Source organism: Musca domestica, unplaced genomic scaffold, assembly GCF_030504385.1.
Source record: "Musca domestica strain aabys unplaced genomic scaffold, Musca_domestica.polishedcontigs.V.1.1 58, whole genome shotgun sequence".
NCBI lineage: Eukaryota > Metazoa > Arthropoda > Insecta > Diptera > Muscidae > Musca > Musca domestica.
Window position 1 is genome coordinate 551,733 of NW_026712360.1, and position 19,662 is coordinate 571,394.

General features: G+C 36.7%; 1 protein-coding gene across 2 annotated transcripts in view; it reads left to right on the forward strand.

Annotated features, from left to right (window-relative positions):
- LOC101897111 (ecdysone receptor) overlaps nt 1–19,662 on the forward strand; it is a 188,050-nt gene that overhangs the window by 130,598 nt on the left and 37,790 nt on the right. The gene's annotated exons all lie outside the window — the stretch shown is intronic.

The following is a 19,662-nucleotide window of genomic DNA, read 5'->3' on the forward strand; positions in this document are numbered from 1 at the left end:
CTCAACAACTTTTCTATAGAAAACTGTGCTACTCAGCAACTTTTCTATAGAAAACTGTGCTACTCAACAACTTTTCTATAGAAAACTGTGCTACTCCCTAACTTTTCTATAGAAAACTGTGCTACTCCCTAACTTTTCTATAGAAAACTGTGCTACTCAGCAAATTTTCTATAGAAAACTGTGCTACTCAGCAACTTTTTTATAGAAAACTGTGCTACTCAGCAACTTTTCTATAAAAAACTGTGCTACTTGACAACTTTTCCATAGAAAATTGTGCTACCCATAAACTTTTATTTAAAAAAGGGGTTTATGCAGCAATTTTTTTCTAGAAAACTGTTATACTCAGTGACATACCTGCAGGAAACGGTGCTACTCAGCAACTTTTCTATAGAAAACTGTGCTATTCAGCAATTTTTCTTAAAAAAAACGGATTTTTTCAGCAGCGTTTCTATAGGCAAACTGTTATACTCAGTTAGAATTCTTAAAAAAATGGGTTATTTAACATCTTTTCTGTAGAAACCCGTTCTTTTTAAGCAAATATTTATTTAGTTGATCAAATGTTAAATTTCGATTTTTCAAAGACATCTCTGATTTCGAGAAAATCAAATTTTCACATTGGCCTCCAAACATATCCATTTAACCTTAACCTAGTTTCCTCTCTTTTCCGACAATTCCATTTTCAGTTATTTTCCATCAACTGATTTTTGGTCCATCGCTGGCTCACAAGGTTGTGATAATGATGTGTTTGTTTTTCATAACCTTTACCCAGAATTTTCGTAAAAAAACCCCCCAATTCAATTTTAACCTTGAGCTTGGTCCTTGGCCTGGTGAACAAATGTACTTTACCCAGATTCTGTGAGGCTGACACAAGTCACGCGGCAGCCAACCCAAGCCCCCCATTTTTTTGAGAGGAGACAGTATTCTGCTGCCGTTCGGTTCGGTGTCACATGAATGCAATGATGAACGAACAAATAGTCAAGCCAGTTACTTGCGAACGAACATACAACCGAACTTCGGCTGGCGGTTGGGTTGGCTCACCAATTGACTGCTGGCTGCTACATTGCGTACACTTCATAAACGAGTACTTATTTTTACTTTGTTTTGCACATGCATGCATACACATGCCAAAAATTTAGGACAGGGTCAAATATTCATTACGATATATAATTGTTGTTTTTTGTTGTTGCTGTTGTAAATATGCAATAAATCTCTACAGCTACTTTTTCTCAGAAACAAAAACTGTATTTCACAAATTAACATTTCATTTCGGTGATGGGATAGGTATTGACTGTCGCATTTTCGGTTTGCAAAGATTTTTGTCTTATGCAAAACTGTGCGGAACATGGTTGTGTTGTTGGTGTTGTTGTGGTTTCTGTTACCTTGTCCTTTGTCCAATGCTGATGCACTTACGTTACGTTAGGTCAAATATTACACTCGTAACCTAAATTCTCAAGCAACAGCCACCAATTTACTGATGGCATTTTGTGCTCTCTCGCTCTCTCTCCATGTAATGGCTGTTGAGTGCAGAGAGCTTTGCAAAACAATGATTCGATGGGGTTGAGATGATGATTGCATTTTTTAAAGAGTCAAGGCAACCCAGCAACATAACATAGAAACAGAGAGAGAAAGAGCACAGAGCCCATGAGCCAGAGAGTACAATGCAATTTAACTGTGCATAAATGCATCATTAAATGCCTCTGGTGTTGTTTTTGTATTGGCTGCCATGCTGTCGATATTAATAAAACGGCAATGCATTTCGGTCTCCCCTTTGCGAAAAAAAGGCCAACCAACCGACCAACCAACATTGTCACGAAGTGCAGTCGTCGACAAAACGAAGATGAAAAAAGTGCCCCCCGAAAAAAAGGCAGCATTGCAATTCGGCCTGAGTATTGACTGCAACAACGACAACAACAATCGAAATCAAGCGGTCAAAGTCATTGTGTGGTAAGGTTGCCACAGTTGTGTGTGAGTGTGTGTTCGATTGTGTGCATTGCGCTGCAAATGAAGGACACTTTTTCGTACTTGGCAAAGACTTGAATTCGTTTGGTTTTTTTTTGAAGGGTAGCCATGTGTGTTTACATTTGCAAGGTGGGAGGAGGTAGTGAGGGTTATGCGTACGTTTTTTGGGCCACTTACGAATGATGTTGTTTTTCGTAATTTATTCGTGGGCATTATCATGATTTGTGGCGGGGTGGGGTTTGAACATCATTCTCCTTTTCGTGGGGTATATGAACTACTTACCTTTCTTAATAATCTTACTCATACACACACACAGAGAGATACATATGTGTGTGTGTGTGATTGTACGTCCCCACTCTCAGGCCAACCATCAGTGTGTGCCTGGGCCAAGACCCAAATGTGCATTGTTTGTTTTTGTTTTCTATTTTGTTATTATTGTTTTTGCTGCTGTTGCAGTAGTCATTGCACTCTCATGCATGGGCTGGCATAGTTGTCGTTGTTGTAGTGTTTTTTTTATTCATTGCTCTTGTCATTTAATTGGCTTATATTGGGGTGTGGCGAAATTATGGAGGGACATTTTTAACTTCGGAAATTTGTTTAGAAAACTGTTATATTCAGCAACTTCCATAACTACTAAGTATTTTTTCTATACAAAACTGTGCTACTCGTCAAATTTTCTATGGAAAACTGTGCTACCCGGCAAATTTTCAATAGAAAACTGTGCTACTACAGCTTTTGTATAGAACACTTTGCTACTCGACAACTTTTCTATGGAAAACTGTGCTACTACACAACTTCTCTATAGAAAACTGTGCTACTCAAAAACTTTTCTATAAAAACTGTGCAACTACTCAGCAACTTTTCTATAGAAAACTGTTATACTCAGGGAAATTTATATAGAACACTGTGTTAATCACCTACTTTTATATAGAAAACTGTGCTACTCCACAATTTTTCTATAGAAAACTGTCATACTAAGCAACTTCTCTATAGAAAACTGTCATACTAAGCAACTTTTCTATAGAAAACTGTGCTACTCGACAACTTTTCTATAGAAAACTGTGCTACTCGAAAACTTTTCTGTGGAAAACTGTTCTGCTCGGCAACTTTTCTTTAGAAAACTGTGCTACTCAACAACTTTTCTATAGAAAACTGTGCTACTCAAAAACTTTTCTATAAAAACTGTGCAACTACTCAGCAACTTTTCTATAGAAAACTGTTATACTCAGCGAAATTTATATAGAACACTGTGTTAATCACCTACTTTTATATAGAAAACTGTGCTACTCCACAATTTTTCTATAGAAAACTGTCATACTAAGCAACTTCTCTATAGAAAACTGTCATACTAAGCTACATTTCTATAGAAAACTGTGCTACTCGACAACTTTTCTATAGAAAACTGTGCTACTCGACAACTTTTCTATAGAAAACTGTGCTACTCGACAGTTTTTCTATATAAAGTTGTGCTACTCAGTAACTTTTCTATAGAAAACTGTGCTACTCAGCAGGTATTCAATAGGAAACTGTGCTACTCAACAACTTTTCTATAGAAAACTGTGCTACTCGGCAAATTTTCTTTAGAAAACTGTGCTACTCGCAACATTTCTAGAGAAAACTGTTATACTAAGCGAAATTTATGTAGAACACTGTGCTAATCACCTACTTTTATATAGAAAACTGTGCTACTCAACAATTTGTCCATAGAAAACTGTCATACTCAGCAACTTTTCTATAGAAGACTGTGCTGTTCAGCATTTTTTCTATAGAAAAAGGTGCTACTCAGCAACTTCTCTATAGAAAACTGTGCTCCTTGGGAACTTTGCTATAGGAAACTGTGCTAATCAGCAAGTTTTCTATAGGAAACTGTGCTACTCAGCGAGTTTTCTATAGAAAACTGTGCTACTCGCAACTTTTCTAGAGAAAACTGTCATACTCAGCGAAATTTATATAGAACACTGTGCTAATCACCTACTTTTTTTATAGAAAACTGTGCTACTCAACAATTTTTCTATAGAAAACTGTCATACTCAGGAACTTTTCTATAGAAGACTGTGCTATTCAGCATTTTTTCTATAGAAAAAGGTGTTACTCAGATACTTTTCTATAGAAAACTGTGCTACTCGGCAACTTTTCTACAGAAAACTGTTATACTCAGCGAAATTTATGTAGAACTCTGTGCTAATCACCTACTTCTAAATAGAAAACTGTGCTATTCAACAGTTTTTCTATAGAAAACTGTCATACTCAGATACTTTTCTATAGAAAACTGTCCTCCTTAGCAGCTTTTCTGTAGAAAACTGTTATACCCAGATACTTTTTTATAGAAAACTGTGCTACTCAGAAACTTTTCTGTAAAAAAACTGTGCTACTGTTCTACTCAGCAAATTTTCTAAGGAAAACTGTTATACTCTGCAACTTTTCTTTAGAAATCCGTTCTATTAAAAATCTTTCCTTTAGAAAAATGTTCTATTTTTTCAACTTTTCTATCGAAAACTGTGCTATTTAGTCAATTTTCTTTGGAAAACTTTAATATTCAGAATTTTTTTCTATTCAGCTAAATTTTAGGCAAATTTTCACACAGGAATTGTATGCTCTCGTAAAGAAGTATCCTTATGTATCCAACACCCTTATGTATCAAAGTATATATGTATGTATGTCTATGAATATGTATGCATCTTGTATGCTGTGCAAAAAAAAAATGTTCCTTTTGTATTTTTAAACAACGAAGCACACACATGAACTTGCCAACGAAATGAGGTCCAAACCAAAACAAAAAGAAGCGAAAAAACACTCTCTGACAATGAAGTAAAAATATTTTACAATTGAACTTAAATATCTTGTTGAAATATTTCAAGTCGTTTTATTTTTTCTCTACATTTTCATCATCTAATTGTGTGTGCGAATGCAAGTTTCTGCTACTTCGTAGAGATGCAGTAGGTAATGTGTTTTGTAGTTGTTTTTTGTTTTTGTTTGCCTTCATTGTTTCTTCATTTCATTTCTTTCCCATCATGCACATTGCGGTGAGGCCGGCTGGCTGGCTGACTGTCAGGAGGGTTGTCAAGAAGATGTTACTGCAATTACAACAAGCGCTTCTGCAATCGTTGCTGTTGTTGTCATCATCATCCTCATCATCGGCATCAGCAGCAGCAGAAACAGCAGCATTGTTATTATCAGGCATGGACGTTGTAATGTGTGTTTGTGTGCAAAAAAGAAACAACAACGACCACTAGTTACTGTTGTTGCTGTAGTAGTAGTAGTACCTCAACAAATCGACCAAACCTACCCCAAGAACTTTTTTAGTTGCACTCTGTATTTTTTCCTCATTTATTTTTTGCATTTCATTTTTTATTATTTTTTGCATTTTGTTCTTATGTCATTCATTATTGCTGCCGGTCGTCGTGTAAGTAGTGTAGTGTGTTTATTTTTGTATTTGTTTTTTTTTTCACATTTCTTCTACTCTGTGGTTGTTCGCCTTTATTTTGTAAAGCCTGAAATACGGGTAAAAAGTGATAAGTTTTGTACTAACACCACACGACCACCACCATCGTCATCGCCATCATCATTCTCACCGTTATTATTCTCCCACCGATGTTAGTTACTCCGTTACGCTCTATTGTGGAGAATTGTTTTTGTTTTTTATTTATTTTCAAATGAAGTGCAATGCCAGTTAAAACACCACTACAATGACAACAATGTCATTCAGGGAAGGGTGCATAGTTAAGTAGTGCAACCCATGCAAGAGAATAGAATCGAGGAGTAATTAAACGACGAGAAGGTTTCAACGACTATTTCTCTTCTACACGAAGTAGTGTGGGATTTGTTTGGCTCCGAACTGCTAATATACTTTGTAATGTGGAGAGAGAGAGAACAAGAGATATCTAATGCAATTTTTCCCCTATTATGACACGCCATGTGCAAGGCACATGTTTCTGTTATAAAAAGGGAGTTTTTCCAATTGAAGATCTTAAATAAGCGTTTTGAAATAGTTATTTTTAGCAGTAAATAGTATTAAAGTATTAAATTAAGTATTAAAAATAAATATTATTTTTTTATAATTACCGAAAAAAAATATTGTATAGACAGAAAAAAAGAGATCGTATAAAAGACCTCCCTCATAAATTTAACAGAAAAACTACATCTTAAAGGTCTTCTATTAAATTCTCGAGGCAAGTCTGCATGAAAACATTTTTATGTTCTATGGGTCTTTTTAAAATAGCCTATTCCAGAAGAGACAACCTTCTTCTGTCCAGAGGACCTTCTGCAAAACTTTATTCCAAAAATGTTTTCAATGGTTACTTACAAGAAAAAAGATTTTCTACGGATCTTCTATAGACAAGAGTTCCTCTTTCTTGTCAGCCTTTCTACTTTTCATTCCCAAGGTCGTCTCTACGGAGCGATTTTCTACGACAAGTTCTATTAACAAGAATCTTTGGTTTATTAAAGAAGTTCCATTTTCTCTCTTCCTCTTAGTATTCCTAGAAGCATTAATTTTCCTATAGAGAGACTCTAAGGTCTACATTTTTTCTAGAAACATTTCAGAATCCCCATATCTTGAAGGCTTTGAGGTTTCAGGACCTTCGACCTTTGTTGTTTTTATACCCAACAGTTTGAAATATTTATCGGAAACCCCGTAAAGAACATATTTTCGGGATCAGCATAAGATTTTAAATTGATTTAACAATGCCCGTCGTTTTTACTCACAAGTAGAGTTCGCGAGCGGCAATGCCTTAGTGAGAAGATTGTGTAAAATAGACAAAAAGAGAAAAAAAGCTTTCGGCAAAAACTTATTGATTTCGAGCGAATTTTGCTCCTACTCGAAAACGAGCATGCTCGCTCTTTTTCGAGAGTCATCGCTCAATTTTTTCTGCCCCCAGGAGTGCCGCCTCTCGAAATCTGGCGAGCAATTTGGAGGTTTGGTTGAAATCAGGATAGAAGTTACAATTTTATTTTTATGTTTGTCCAAGTTTTGTTGTAGGCCCCGTATAACGATAGCTCCAGAATTTTGGTATTTCGAATGTTTCGGATCCAATTTTTAACCAAATCACATGTATAGCCCCCAGAACTTCAATATTTTAGGTATTATTAGAGCTTAAAATTTGAACATAAATCAAATTTCCACAGGGTGCAAGATGTTATGCCATTTTTATTTGTTTTCGTAGCATAAAAATTTAAAAACTCTTTTTGTAGAAAAAAACAAGCTAAAACCTATCAACTGGATTGGATGCTTATTTCACATGTTCTGAAGGATATAATTATTCAAAATTTTGACCCATTGTGGGGTAGGTACCAGAAGGTGTGGACCAATCTCTACCATCTTTATAAAAGATCTTGTGTTGATGTAAATATTGAGATGTGCCAAGTCTGAATGGAATCGGATGTTAATTTGACGTTTTATGAGGTTCATAAATGTTCAAAATTATGACCTCCTTGTGGGGGAGGTACCACAAGCAGTGCGCCGATATATCCCATCTTCACAGCAGATCTTCTGTTAATAGAAAAAAATGAGATGTGTGAAATTTGAATAGAGTCGGATGCTTATTATTTATTTTATAATCGTTTTGGTTATTCAAAACTCCTACCCTTTGTGGGTGGCAGTACCAGAAAAAATAGTACGATCTCTACCATCTTTGTAACATATCTTGTGTTGATGGAAATATTGAGATGTGCCAAGTCTGAATGGAATTGTATGTTCATTTCACTTTTTATGAGCTTCATGAATATTCAAAATTATGACCATTTGTGTGGGAGGTACCAGAAGGAGTGGACCGAAATATACCATCTTCACACCAGACATTGAGTTAATAAAAATATTGTGAGGTGTGTAATTTGAAGACCATCGGACACTTACATTGCATTCTATAAGAGTTAGAATTATTCAAAATTTTGACCCTTTGTGGGGTAGGTACTTGATTGAGGGTGAACAGATTTTGCCTATTTTCACACCTAACCTAGAACTGAAGCAAATATTAGGATTTGCAAAGTTGGAGCAAAATGGGATTATCCTTCCTCTCTGGAAAATTATTTGAAAAATGCCAACTTCTTCGACAGGTCTTATGTAGACCAAAGAATCTCAACAAGACCCTCCCGATCTTTTACTAGATAGAGATTTATTTTTAATTTCGATATAAGAGCAACAGTAACAACATATAATTCTTAGGAACCACTTCCAGTTCCGTTCTCTCAGTTACCTCCCCCCCCCCATAAATCACCTTCCAAACATTAGGAACATACACACACGTGTACTTTATCGGTATGGGTATCTCACATAACACTTTCACCGCGCACGTGAAGAAGAAGAGGCTACACAAGAGCCCACAAAATTCTTTGTGATCTCTTAACTAGGTGGGTATTTCCAAAAGCCGAAGTGCAAAAAAGTCAGCGGTAAAACGGAAGAAAAAGAAGTAAAACGAGTTCTCTGCAATGTAGGTATGTTTTCTCGTAACAAGAATAGCAATTATCTTGAACGGGTTGTTGTTGCTGGTAGTGCTTTTTGAAATTCTTGAACAAACAGCCTCCTCAACTAAGCCTACCACTGCTGGCTGCCTAACCACAAACAGAAAAGAAAAGTCCAACCAACAATTACTACCACTAGCTGGTTTAGTTTTCAGCCTCGTTTGCTTCTGCTGCTTCTTCTTCTTCGCCATCTTTGGCGTTAATTCGATTTGCCACAATGGCAGTGAGCCGAGCTCAACGACGAGGAGGTTTAAAAACAACTTTCATTCACATTGACTTCCAAGCTGGAGACAAACAGACAAACTTACATTACTCTCACTTACCGGGCCGCACTTAAATGGCGTATGTATGTGTATGTGTGAGTGTGTATGTGGTGCTGTGGTTTTAGCATGCAATCTCAATTCTTGCTTTGTCTTTCACCGTTTTCAATTTTGCCATGGATGGCTCAAAACTACTTTCTTGTCTATGGCCCGTTTTGAGAGAGCCTGGTTCGTGGTAATATCACTTTCTTCTGCTGCTGCTGCTTCTTGTTCGTGTAGCTAGGCCATGGCCAAGCGAACGCGAGAAACACACACACACATTGGAAAAAATACTTTCATTATTAGATACCTATGAACATTTGATGAAAAGAATTTTTTATAAAAATTGGAGGGAAAATCAAATTTATTTTTTGGAAAATAAGAAGCCCAAGAAGAATTCTGATTGGCATTCTCTAGGGCTTTTTTGGTTAAAAAGCTTCTGGCCAAATCCATTCATTACTTCCCGTTGTTGCTGTTCTCTTCCATAACAAAGTAAATATTTTTTCGGTGATTAATGAATGTCATGCCCGGCCGCCTGGTCAGATCTGGTCTGGTGGAGGGGGGGGTCATACATTCCCTAACCAAAATCAAACGTGTTTTCTGTCCATCAACAAACAAACAAACAAAGCGTGGCTAGTGTAACTGTAATTTAATGTATTACTGCTGCCTGCTTTCGTTTACTATCACCCGTTCTGTTGTCCACCTTTCTTCTTCTTCTTCTTCTTCTTCTTGGTCAGATTGTGGGTTAAACGTGTTGGATTTTTAGTGGTTTTATGTTTTTTTTTTTTTTTTTTGTGTTTTTCTACTTCTTTTTCTTTGGTTCTTTCTTCCGTCCATTCATGGAGAAAGTTAATCATTTCTCTGTGTTTGCTCTGAGTTTGTTGTCTTTGTTTTGTATTTTCCGTTACCTCCCCCCTCCCCGAACTACATTAATGTGTGGTTTATTTGGACACCCCATAAAATAAACAAACAAACCAACCAACAAATATTCCCCCGAGGATGGATAGATGGATGGACGGTTGGTTGGATGCATGGCAGCGGCGGCGGCGGCATGACGACTGAGTTTTTTCTTCATTTTGTCCGTTTTAATGGTGACAACAACAAAATCTATAAATATCTACCTTGAAAACCCAAAAATTTGTTTTGATGTGAAACCCTAGCGTGCGATGGGATTGGATTTGTTGTAACCACCTACCAGTCATTTTGTGAGGTCATGGTAACAATACGAAAGCATTTCTTAAAGAAGTTAAACCCTCAATCAAAACTGATAAATAAAAAATTTCTTTGACATTTTTATACGTTTGATTGGGTCAAAATATTTGTAACACCTTGAAATATTGGCCCTAGACCCTCAATGTTATATAATAATCTTCTTATCCCGCCAAGCTGAGCCGATCTATATATGAGTCTCCATCCATCCGATTCAGGTTGTAATTATGGTCCAAATCCCACGAATTCTTGCATGGAGTTGGGGTAAGGGTCAGAATAGAAGAAATGATGATCGCAAAATATCCAGGGGTTGAAATGAACCAAAACTTGAAAATTTTCCTGACTTTGCATTTGCTCTATAGGTCACAATTATGGACCAATAGAGGCGGAATTAAGCATTGGGTAAGAGTTTAAGATACGGAAGAAGCCTATCAATTTGTATGGCCATTCGATAACATTTAGTGGGTGAAATGGACCACAACTTTTGTGTGAGATTGTTTTGAATATCTAGAGGTCGTGCCAAATGGCTCTAGTCCAAAAACCCGAGTTAAAATGTTTGCAGAACTGTATGGTATTATTTAAAAATCGAAATCGACCAAAATGGATGTGGACCTAGTATTTTTATAAGTGCTGTGGAAATGGATAATATTGGCCCGCTCCATTAAATAACTCTCAAACAATAGGGTCAAAGTTTTGAATAATGATAGTCCTTATAAAATGTGAAGTAAGAGTCCGATTGTCTTCAAACTTCGCACATCTCAATATTTCTATTAACGCAAGATCTGGTATGAATATAGGAAATATCGGACTACTCCTTCTGTTACCTCCCCCACAACGGGTCAAAATTTTGAATAATTTTAACTCTCATAAAATGCGAAATCAGCAGCCAATTCTTTTCAAGTTTCACACATCCAAATATTTCTACTAACACAAGATCTGCTGTGGATATGGAATATATCGGACCACTCCTTATGGTACCTTCCCCACAAAGGGGTTAAAGTTTGGAATAATCGAAACGCTCATAAAACCAGAAATAAGCATTCGATCCTTTCGAAACTTTACACATCCCAGTTCTTCTACTAACACAAGATCTGCTGTGGATATGGAATATATCGGACCACTCCTCTTGGTACCTCCCCCACAAAGGGGTTGAAATTTGGGATAACCAAAACGCTCATAAAATGCAAAATAAGTATTCGATCCTTTTGAAATTTAACACATTACACTACTTCTACTAACACAAGATCTGGTGTGAAAATAGGAGATATCGGCCCACTACTTCTGGTACCTCCCCCACAAAAGGGGGGAACACTTTGAATAACGCAAGCGCTCATAAAACGACAAATAAGCAGTCGATTCTTTAGAAACTTCACACATTTCAATATTTCCACTAATGCAAGATCTCTTGAGAAGATGATAGATATCGCTCCATTCCTTCTGATACCTCTCCCACAAAGGGGTTAACATTTTGAATAACAAAAAACGTCCATAGAACGACAAATAAGCATTCGATCCTTTCAAAACTTCACACATCCCAATATTTCTACTAACACAAGATCTGTTGTGAAGATGGTAAATATCTGACCACTCCTTCTGGTACCTCCCCCACAAAGAGGTCAACATTTTGAATAACAAAAAACGTCCATAGAACGACTAATAAGCATGCTATCCTTTCGAAACTTCACACATTTTAATATTTCTACTAACACAAGATCTGTTGTGAAAATGGTAGATATCTGCCCACTCCTTCTGGTACCTTCCCCACAAAGAGGTCAACATTTTGAATAACCCAAACGCCCATAAAACGACAAATAAACATTTGATCCTTTTGAAACTTCACACATTTCAATATTTCTTCTAACACAAGATCTGTTGTGAAGATGGTAAATATCTGACCACTCCTTCTGGTACCTCCCCCACAAAGAAGTCAATATTTTGATTAAGAAAACGCCCATTCCCTTTAAATTTCACACATCTCAATATTTTTAATACCACAAGATCTGATGTGAATCTGATGATTTTTCGAAATATTGATCAGCTTTTATGCAGTATTTCTCATAGCTTTTATTTTAGTTTTACTTTTTTTTATTCTATTATTCTAATGCGAAATCTCTCAAAATATCTATCATTTTTCTTTGCAGTATTTCTCATAATTTTAATTTCATTTTTTTTATTTTGTTTTTTCTATTTTCTTCTATTCTAATGATTTGCTGTTGTCTAAACGCAAATTTCATTGAATTTTATTGACCAACAACAGTTTATCGCCCTGCATTAGTTTACTGACCTTTTTTCTGAGCAGACAGTGACAGTCAGTCCGCCAGCCAACCCAGCCCCCAGCCACAACTAAAACAAATTCCCATGCAATGGCATGGCAATGATTGTTGTGCTCTCGCTCGCATTCTCTGTCCGGCACCACTACTCTCCCCTCCCCTCAACGCCTCTCCTCACTCATTGAATTTTCGATTTTATGGGAATTTGTCATTCGATTCACGGCACGGTGATGAACGCCAACCAATCAACCAACACAACGATAATTATTTTTATTATTTATAAAAATGTATTTATCCATTTTGTTGTTGCTGTTGTTGGTCTGGCATATAAAATAAATCCACACGTGCACTTGAACTAAATGGCCGGTCTTGTCAATAAATTAACAAAACAAAAAAACCAGACAACATCATCGATGCACTACTACCGATGCAGGCCTGCTGTTGCCCACCTTGCTGACATTTCAGTCTTTTGGCCGATAAAACAAATTTCAGGAGAAGATGGAGGAAGGGGAGGGTGTCTGTGTTTTGTGTCAATGTATTTTTGCAAAAAAAAAAAAAAGAAATCAAGCAATTTTTGTTCTTAAAAGTTCTCTGAATTCATTAATCAGCAGCCGACGAACAAACGCACACAGCTACAAACAGAGATTTTTATGGCTTTCTTTTCTTCTTTTTTTTTTAATTAGCAAAGCAAAACAAAATTGCAATCGGGTGAGATGATGGGAGAAGATGTGAGAGTTCACTTTGCCAGTAGCAACATGAACGCTATAATCAACATGCACAGCAACAACAACAACAACTGCGCTTTCAATAGTTTACGTTTTAAATAATGATTTGTTTTTGTTATTGTTGTTGGTATTTCATTTTATTATGTATTTATTTCATTTGGTTTTGTGTCATTAACCTATAAAACGACGTGTGCCATTAGAAAGAGAGTGAGGGTACAGAGAAGAGAGTGTTAGAAAAGAGAGGCAGTGTGAGGGGTCACGAGTGCAATTTTACTGGCGCTAATGCCATGTTGCCGCCATTGTTGTACTTTTTTGCATTTGTTGTTTGGTCGTTAGCGTTGCTCGGTGGTCGTCGGCATTTGATGATTATTTTTTTAGCCACCACAACACTCTTCTCTCCTCATCAAAACAACAACAACAACAACAAGTTAAAAAGCAGTAAGTTCGGCCGGGGCGAACTTTTAATACCCTCCACCATTTGCAACGAATTTGGAAATTTTCAAAAAATAAAATCCTTAAAAAATTCTGTTAAAATTTTAAAAATACCGAATATAGCCGTTATTTTGGGGTCTATACGACGTGGACATGCATAGGCATTGTTGGTCATAAGCCATTACCATATTCAAATTCGAAACTTGAAATAAACGGTGAACAATGTAGCTAAAATCATCAAAATACCGAATATAGGGAGGTACCGTTATATGGGGGCTATACGAAGACCTGGACCCGCACAGACAATTTTCTGTCACAGACTTTAGTTCCCATAACGAACTTCAAATACCAATTTTAAAACAATTCCGGTGAATAATGTCGCTAAAATCATCAAAATACCGAATATATGGAGGTACCGTTATATGGGGGCTATACGAAGACGTGGACCTGCACGGATAATTTTCCGCCTTAGGATGTAGTATCCATTTTGAACTTCAAATACCAAATTTGAAACAATTCCCGTGAATAATGTCGCTAAAATCATCAAAATACCGAATATCGGGAGGTACCGTTATATGGGGGCTATACGAAGACGTGGACCTGCACGGATAATTTTCCGTCTTAGGGTGTAGTATCCATTTTGAACTTCAAATACCAAATTTAAAACAATTCCCGTGAATAATGTCGCTAAAATCATCAAAATACCGAATATAGGGAGGTACCGTTATATGGGGGCTATATGAAAACGTGGACCTACCTGGCCCATTTACGAACTTAACCTGCCTACTGGAAAAATAAACATGTGTGCAAAATTTTAGCCACCTATCTCAATTCATTCGAAAGATAGCGTGATTACAACAGACAGACAGACAGACGGGCAGACAGACGGACAGACAGACAGACAGACGGACATCGCTAAATCGACTTAGAATTTTACGCTGATCAAGAATATATATACTTTGTTGGGTCTGATATGAGTATTTCGAGGAGTTACAAACGGAATGACAAAGTTAATATACCCTCCATAGTATGGTGGAGGGTATAAAAAGGCCATACATTTGCAATTGCAAATAGAAATTTAGATGGAGAACAACAGCTCGTGCACCTAGTCACAGTAAACATTTGCCATAAATTTATTCTCTGGCACTCTCACTTGCCCCTAGCACCTTCTTCTCTCACACTTTTTTCTTGAGTTGACACATCACGGCAATTGGATTTGCTGAGTATCAGAGGCAAGGGAAAGTGTAGGGATCTAAAAATAGGAAATGGGAGGGGTGAAGGGAGAAAAAGGTAAATAGTAAATGCCAACTATGACCTCGTCCTTCGTTGGAAAACTTTACAGCTCATTGTTTTTTTTTCTTCTTCTTTTCCACTGCAAATCCTAGGGCCACAGAACTGCAGGCGTCTTAATAATTTTTTTCCTTTTGTTGTTCTTGGCACTGAAGTATTTACAATTCTCTTTCGTAAGGGGTTATCTTTTCCACACGCGACTCCTCTTTCTCTATCTGTTTTTCTCGAACTGCTCTACATTGTATAAATGCACTTCTGATGAAAAAGGGGGTGGGTGAAGGGAGAAGTTTGCATTTGTTTGAACTACATTTACCTCAGGGCGAACAATAAATATTGTAGATTTTTGCTGCACGCGTGGAGGTAGATAATAAATATACATATATACCAGATATCAATGCGTATATATGTATGTACATACTTATATAGCTGCTTAACCCATTGAGCAGTGAATTTAAACCATTATGCACCCGACAAATATTTTACAGGAATGTAAATAATTATACCCTGAGTCATATGGGTATATATCTTTGATACGACTAAAACGAGCCTCATCAAATTATAGTAATCGTAATATTATTACCAAACTTAGATCGAGTTCGGAGATGGGTAATATCGGTGCACTCTTTCTGGCACCTGGCAAAAGGTCGAAATCTTCAAAAAAATATTTTTCAGCACGGAAAGAGAAAAGATAATCCGATTTTCCTTTAACTTTGCAAATCCTAATATTTTTATGAGTTCTAGGACAGCTGCGAAACTGGAAAATATCGGTCAACTCCATCAACTCCGATTGTCTTCAAATTACACTTATCACAATATTTTTAATAACCCATGGTCTGGTGCAAAGATGGGCAATATCGGTCCACTCCTTCTGGTACCTCCCCCACATAGGGTCAAAATTTTGAATATCCATGAAGGTCATAAAACGCAAAATTAACATCCGATTCCATTCAGTCGTCGTACATCTCAATATTTCCAACAGCACACAGTCTGTTATAAAGATGGTAAAGATCAGACCATTCCTTTTGGTACCTCCTCCACAAAGGGTCAAAGTCCACAAAATCCGAAATAAGCATCCGCTTCTCTTCATATTTTACAAATCACAATATTTTTATCAACCCAAGATCTGCTGTGAAGATGGGATGTATCGGTCCACTCCTTCTAGTACCTCCCTCACAAAGGGTCAACCTTCTAGTACCTCCCTCACAAAGCATCAACATTTTGAATATTCCTAAAGCTCATAAAACGGGAAATTAATATCCGATTAAATTCAGACTTGGTACATCTCAGTATTTCCATCAGCACAACATCTGTTCCAAAGATAGTAGAGATGGGATCATTTCTTCTGGTACCGCCCTTCTGAGCTCGGGGTAAAACCATTGAAAAAAAAGTGCAAGAACTTACACCGCAACAGAAAGAAAATATTCTCAAAAGAGCTAAAGAGCTGCTTCGCTTGGCCGAAAGTGGTAAGATGCCGAATTTGGTTTTCTCCGATGAGAAAACATTCGTTGTCCAGCAGTTTGTAAACAAACAAAATGATCCGATCGTCTTAACTTGCCAAAGAGGTCGGCTGAAAATGTGCACCTTCGGTTGGCCACCAGACACCAGAACTCAAGCGCCGGCCATGGGGTGGCCGTCACAACGTCGCTCTCCGCTGGTATTAATCTACCGTGGCATCAGAATAAATGCCGAATATTATCGCGAAAATATTCTGGAGGGTGTATTAAAGCCTTGGGCGCACGTAAACATTTTGGCCGCAGACCTTGGACATCCCAACAGGACTCAGCCCCATCTTACTCAGCACGCGCCACCCAAGAATGATTACAAAATGAGGTTTTTCGCTTCATTTCAAGCGCACAATGGCCACCAAAATTTCCGGATACCAATCCGTTGGACTAGTGTGTCTGCAGTATTTTGAAAAGCAAGGTTGACACTAAAAAATACCAAAGTGTGGATCATCTCAAACAAGCGCCTCGCCGGGAATGAGCCAAAATACCGCAGAGCAACATTCGGGCATCTTGTGACGGTTCCATTGGCTGTTTAAAAGCCATAATCCGTGCCAAGAACGACCAAATCGAAAAAAAATCTAAACTTATTCTAAAATTTGATGCTATTTCTGACATTTTTTGCTTTCATTCGAAAAAATGTAAAGAAAAACTGTAAAAATGATGGCCTTTGACTTTGTTGCAGATTTTTTTATCTCACCCTGTATCAATTATTTTTGATCCTATTTTTTGGAAATATTCCTCTTCCAATTTTGACTGACACATTATCTAATAAAGCACACCCAGTTTTGAAATTCTATTACCTAAACTATTTGCTTTATCTCTCCATTAACTGTTTGCCAACCCTGCAAACTATTTTGTAATACATTGAGTTACAATGTTGTAAAATAATTTACAATACCTTTTTGTTTATCTCGAGTGTGTAGAAAGTAACATATAAATATTTATTTAATTATTATGACGGGCGATTGTAAAATGCAATTGGCCAACCAATTGTAATGGAGGGGGAATAAGAGATAGAAAAGTTCCTCTCCTCTCTAAATACACGCTCAGAACTAACTAATGAATGGTCTCTTTTCTCTTTACAGGTATGTGTGTGTGTCACAATATTCAAAATATCCAAAGAGAGTAAGTAAAGAGTAAACAATGAAACAGTTGTTACATCGACAAAACAAAATGTGTAATTGTTTAAACAATAAATATTTAAATGTACAACCACCCACCCACCTATATCTGTATATTTTGAATATATAAATGTATGCCATTTATTTATTTTTGACACTTTCATTTTATTGTTGTTTCGAAACAACAATAACTCTTAATTGAGCGTCATTACAGTGTGGTACTCATTAAACGGCTGTAAAGTGAAATAGTGGATGGAGGGAGAGCCATCCACCCACAAACAGACAAAGCCACAACGAGACCTAGACCTACTTTAGTTTTTTTGTTTTTTGCCAATAAATAACTACACATTCACCGATAATATCAATCAGGATATACCAATTGTGTGACCCATTAATGGAACAGGGCCGGCTACTGATTTATGGTTGTTGGTATTGTTGCTATTATGAAAACTAGAGCATTTATTTGTGGCTAATCTTTTGACCGAGATTTATGGTTTTTTTTTTTTTGGATATGAGAACTCCATTTGCGGTTTTGGAATAATAAAAAAAATTATTTGCACAACCATCCATCGATCCACCAATCAATCAATCATTGAATGACAGGAGAATGTGTATTTCAATATTTTTTTTATTGTTTTACAAATTCACCATGATGTCATAAAAAGAAGGGTGACGAATACACACACACAGACACCGCTCGGCTAATGTCAGATTAATTATATGGCCCGAAAAAAAATCGGCGGCTATTATTTTTCAGGTGAATAATGACAACGCGAGATGTGATGGCAATTATTTATGGCTCAATAATGAGGTTCAAACAAATAAAAGTAATAAACAACAATGGCAGAGAAAAAATTAAAAATTTTAAAAATTAAAAAAAAAAACAATGCAAAAGAACTATAAAAAATTATAAATATTTAAAAAAAAATAAGAAAAAAAACCTCAAATTTGGAAGTTCTATTATATGGGGTGTATATATACCCTAGACGGAAAGAACCAGAAATATCGAATTACAGCAGTTTTCGTAAAAAATTGGGGCCAAAAAGTTCAAAATACTCAAAATCACTTGGTAGGTGAGAAGGTATTTCGGATTTTATAATCGTTTTGGTTATTCTAAACTTTGACCCTTTTGTGGAGGAGGTATCAGAAGGAATGGTCTAATCTCTACCATCTTTATAACATATATTCTGTTGATGTAAATATTGAGATGTACCAAGTCGGAATGGAATCGAATGTTCTTTTCTCAATTTATGAGCTTCATAGATTTTTAAAATTTTGACCCTTTGTGGGGGAGGTACCGGAAGAAGTGGACCGATGTCTTCTACTTTCACACCAGATCTTGGGTTCATAAAAATATTGCGATTTGTGAAATATGAAGAGAACCGGATGCTTATTTCGGATGTTATAATCGTTGTAGTTATTCAAAATTTTGATCCTTTGTGGGGAAGGTACCAGAAGGCATGGGCCGATCTCTACCATATTTGTAACAGATCTTGTGTTGATGGAAATATTGAGATGTACCAATTCTAAATGCAATCGGATGTTAATTTCGCCTTTTCACGAGCCTTCTGGTTATTAAAAATTTTGATCCTTTGTGTGGGGGAGGTACCAGAAGCAGTGGACCGATATATCCCATCATCACACCAGACCTTGGGTTAGTATAAATACTGGGATGTGCGAAGTTTGAAGATAATCGGAATCTTATTTTACATTTTATAGGAGTTATAAATCTTTAAAATATTAAACCTTTGTGGGGGAGGTACCAGAAGAAGTGGACCGATATATTCCATCTTCACACCAAACCTTCGGCTAATAAAAATATTATGATGTGTGTAATACGAAGAGAATCGGATGCTTATTTCCCATTTTATAAGAATTTTAATTTTTCCAAATTTCGTCCCTTTGTGGGTGATGTACTTGATAGAGTGGGTCGATGTTGGCCATTTCCACACCTAACATAGCACTGACGCAATTATTGGGATGTATGAAATTTGAAGACAGTCGGACTTTTATTTTACATTTTATAGAAGTTAAAATTATTCCAAATTTTGACCCTTTGTGGGGGAAGTACCAGAAGGAGTGGTCCAATATATTTCGTCTTCATACCAGATCTTGTGTCGGTAGAAATATTTGGATATGCGAAGTTTGAAGACAAACGGACTCTTAAATCACATTTTACTGGGGTTATAATTATTCAAAATTTTGACCCGATATTGCCCATCTCCGAACTCGATCTAAGTTTGATAATAATATTACGATGTACCAAATTTAAATGAAATCGGATATTCCCTTCGAGAGTTATCATGCGCTCCAGCCAGTCAGGCAAACGGAGAACGGATGGAAATCGTAAGATCGACTCCAATAAAAAGGATTTGGTCCAAACAGACCTAGGGTCT